Here is a 4398-nt window from a genome sequence, read left to right on the forward strand (position 1 = left end):
GACCTAAACAGCAGCATACCACCCTGCATCTCTCTCCCTCCAGCAGCCCTAATCCAGCAGCATTACCACCCTGCATCTCTCTCCTCCAGGCAGCCCTAATACCAGCAGCATTACCACCTGCATCTCTCTCCCTCCAGCAGCCCTAATACCAGCAGAATTACCACCCTGCATCTCTCTCCTCCAGCAGCCCTAATACAGCAGCATTACCACCCTGCCATCTCTCTCCTTCCAGCAGCCCTAAACCAGCACATACCACCCTGCATCTCTCTCCTCCAGCAAGCCCTAAAATACCAGCAGCATACCACCCTGCCATCTCTCTCCTCAGCAGCCCTAATACCAGCAGCATTACCACCCTGCATCTCTCTCCCTCCAGCAGCCCTAAATACCAGCAGCATTACCACCCTGCCATCTCCTCCCTCCAGCAGCCCTAATCAGCAGCATATACCACCCTGCATCTCTCTCCCTCCAGCAGCCCTAATACCAGCAGCATACCACCGACGCATCCTCTCCTCCGCAGCCCAAATACCAGCAGCATACCCACCCTGCATCTCTCTCCTCCAGCAGCCTAACCAGCAGCATACTCCCTGATTTCAGCGCTATACAGCAAGCATTACCACCCTGCATCTCTCTCCCCCCAGCAGCCCTAATACCAGCAGCATTACCACCTGCCATCTCTCTCCTCCAGCAGCCCTAATACCAGCAGCATACCACCCTGCACTCTCTCTCTCCAAGCAGCCCTAATACCAGCAGCAATTACCACCCTGCATCTCTCTCCTTCCAGCAGCCCTAATACCAGCCAGCATACCACCCTGCATCTCTCTCTCCAGCAGCCCTAATACCAGCAGCATACCACCCTGCATCTCTCTCCTCCAGCAGCCCTAATACCAGCAGCATACCCCCCTGCATCTCCTCTCTCCAGCAGCCCTAATACAGCAGCATTACCACCTCTGCATATCTCTCCCCTAGCAAGCCTAATACCAGCAGCATTACCACCCTGCATCTCCTCCTCTCCAGCAGCCCTAATACCAGCAGCATCCACCCTGCATCTCTCTCCTCCAGCAGCCCTAATACCAGCAGGCATTACCACCCCTGCATCTCTCTCCTCCAGCAGCCCTAAATACAGCAGCAATTACCGACGCTGCATCTCTCTCCCTCCACAGCCTAATACCAGCACGCATTACCACCCTGCATCTCTCTCCTCCAGCCCTAATACCAGCAGCATTTACCACTACCTGCATCTCTCTCCCCCAGCAGCCTAATACCAGCAGCATTACCAACCTCTGCATCTCTCTCCTTCCAGCGCCCCAAAACAGCATCATACCACCCTGCCATCTCTCTCCCTCCGCAGCCCTAATACCCAGCATGCATTACACACCCTGCATCTCTCTCTCCAGCAGCCCTAATACCAGCAGCATTACCACGCTCGCATCTCTCTCTCCTCCAGCAAGCCTAAATACCAGCAGCAAATACACCACCCTGCATCTCTCTCAACCCCAGCAAGCCCATACCAGCAGCATAACCACCGCTGCATCTCTCCCCCCAGCAGCCTAATACCCAGCAGCATTACCCACCCTGCATCTCTCCTCCCTCCAGCCAGCCCTAATACCAGCGGCATACCACCTGAATCTCCTCTCCCTCCACAGCCCTAAACATACCAGCAAGCATTTAACCACCCTGCATCTCTCTTCCCTCCAGCAGCCCTAATACCTAGCAGCAATACCCCGCTGCATCTCCTCCCTCCAAGCCCTAATACCAGCAGCATACCACCTGCATCTCTCTCCCCCAGCGCCCTAATAGCCAGCATGCATTACAGACCTCTGCATCTCTCTCTCACTCCAGCAGCCCTAATTCACAAGCGGCATACCAACTCGCAATCTCTCTCCTCCAGCAGCCCTAATACCAGCAGCATTAACCCACCCTGCATCTCCTCTCCCCAGCAGCCCTCACCACCCTGCAACTCTCTCCCCCAGCAGTCCTAATACCAGCAGCATACCACCCTGCATCTCTCTCCTCCAGCAGCCCTAATACCAGCAGCATTACCACCCTGCATCTCTCTCCCTCCAGCATCCCTAATATCAGCAGCATTACCACCCTGCATCTCTCTCCCCCAAGCAGCCCTAATACCAGCAGCATACCACCCTGCATACCACTGCTGGCTTGCTTCTGAAGCTAAGCAGGGTTGGTCCTGGTCAGTACCTGGATGGGAGACCAGATGCGGCTGGAAGTGGTGTTGGAGGGCCAGTAGGAAGCACCCTTGTCTTTGGGCAACAACAAAAAATAGCCCAGTGCCCCATGGCAGTGATTGGGGACATTGCCTTGTGTAGGGTGCAGTCTTTCGGATGGGACGTTAAACGGGTGTCCTGACTCTCTGTGGTCATTAAAGATCCCACGGCACTTATCGTAAGAGTAGAGGTGTTAACCCAGGTGTCCTGATTAAATTACCAATCTGACCCTCATACCATCATGGTCACCTAATCCTCCCCAGCTTCCAATTGGCTCATTCATCCCCCCCCTCCTCCTCACCCCTGTAACTATTCCACCAGGCTGGTGCTGTAAATGACAATGTGTTGTCAGTCAACTGACCTGGTAAAAATAAGGGTGAAAATAAGACACAGACAGACCACTTCACATTTCCTATTTATTCAAGTCGAGACACAGACTTATTGCACTAGTTACATATATGTCAAACACTCTGGCATGGGGCAGAACGAACCCTCTATAGGTGAGGAATATGGTTTTGTGCGTTTATACAGTTTACAGGGTTTTGTACATTCTTATTTATACACACACACACACACACACACACACACACACTGCATTTCAGAACCAAGTAAAACAAAATAATTTACAAACTTCAAAATCAGTCGGTCGGGAACTCTTCAACCCCAGGGGTTTATTCAGTAAGGTGAAACGTTCTCAATGTTGCAGACAGAAATGTAACAAATAGAGCAGACATTATATTCTTCTATGATTGAAAGACAAATCATACATGTTCTATAAAACACATTTCTATCAGAATGTTGTGTAAATGTTGCGCCCGACTGACCCACTGCATCATGTGGATGGATAACGATTTTCTGTGCTGCGTTCCATTGGCTAACCAACATTTCCTGTGCTGCGTTCCATTGGCTAACCAACATTTCCTGTGCTGCGTTCCATTGGCTAACCAACATGTGCTGCGTTCCATTGGCTAACCAACATTTCCTGTGCTGTCTACTGTCTTCTGGGTAGTGTTACAGTGTAGCCTATCAGAACTCTGGTGTGTCTATGTGCTCCTTAGTCTAAGAAGAGGGAAGTCTATTGGCTCAGTGTTTAGCTACAAGGTCTAAGGATCTCCACCATGATCCAAGGCCCACAGCTGTACTGTTCTGCTCTCCACTTCTTTATTCACCTCACAGGCCTCTGGCTAGGGAAATAGGAAGAGATGGGCTTGAGGGGAAGGGGGGGGGAAAGAGATGGCTTGAGAGGGAGGGGGTTGCTGTGTGAGAGAGAGAGGAGGGACGAAGAAGAGAGGGCTGTGAGAGAGGAGGGAAAGAGATGCTGTGAGAAGGGGGAGGGAGGGGAAAGAATGGGCTCCTGGGAGGGGGAGAGAGATGGCTGTGCAGAAGGCGAGGGGGCTTGGCTGAGTGAAGAAGAGGCAGGAGGCGAAGAAGAGTAGGCGTGAGAGAGGGAGAAGGGGAAAAGGGCTGTGTGAGAGAGAGGGGAAGATATGCTTGAGAGAGAGGGAGAGGGGGAAGAGATGGACTGTAGAGAGAGGAGGAGGGGAAGAATGCTGTGAGAGGGAGGGGGGGGGAGAGCATCTGAGAAGACGGGGGAAGAGATGGCTTTGACGAAGAGGAGGGGAAGAGAGGGCTGCTGAGAAGGAGGGAAGATGCTGTGAGAGCGAGAGGGGGGAAGAGATGGCTGGTTGGAGAGAAGGGGGAAAGATGGCTGGAGGAGGAGGAGGGAGGAAGAGATGCTGTTAGAGAAAGGGGAAAGAGATGGCTTGAGAGGGAGGTGGGGGGGCTTTCCCTCTCCAGCAGCGGAGCCCGCTCAGACAGTTGAAGCCCTCTCCACAGCAGAAGCCCGCTCCACACAGAACCCTCTCCCAGACAGGAAGCCCTCTCAGAGTGGTAAAGCCCTCTCCACAGCAGGAAGGCCCCTCTTCAGATTGTAAAGCCCGCTCCACAGCAGAAGCCCTCTCAGAGTTAAAAGCCCTCTCACAGAAAACAGGAAGCCGCTCGCCACACAAAAGCGCCTCGCAGACGTTGACGCCCTCTCCACAACAGGAACCTTCTCCACAGCAGAAGCCCTCGCCACAGCAGGAACCCTCGCCACAGCAGGAACCTCTCCACACAGGAGACCCTTTACTCCACAGCAGGAAGCCCTCCCACACAGGAAGCCCTGCTCCACAGCAGG

At 53.3% G+C, this 4398-nt stretch overlaps 1 long non-coding RNA gene across 1 annotated transcript; it reads right to left on the reverse strand.

The window, feature by feature from the left end:
• Window positions 1–2620: 2620 nt before the first annotated feature.
• On the reverse strand, window positions 2621–3408 carry LOC139026326 (uncharacterized). The gene is made up of 2 exons (XR_011478102.1): window positions 3172–3408; window positions 2621–3110 (listed from the first exon to the last, which is right to left on the reverse strand). It is a non-coding gene; the product is annotated as an uncharacterized lncRNA (long non-coding RNA).
• Window positions 3409–4398: the final 990 nt, after the last annotated feature.

Source organism: Salvelinus sp. IW2-2015, unplaced genomic scaffold, assembly GCF_002910315.2.
Source record: "Salvelinus sp. IW2-2015 unplaced genomic scaffold, ASM291031v2 Un_scaffold4445, whole genome shotgun sequence".
NCBI lineage: Eukaryota > Metazoa > Chordata > Actinopteri > Salmoniformes > Salmonidae > Salvelinus > Salvelinus sp. IW2-2015.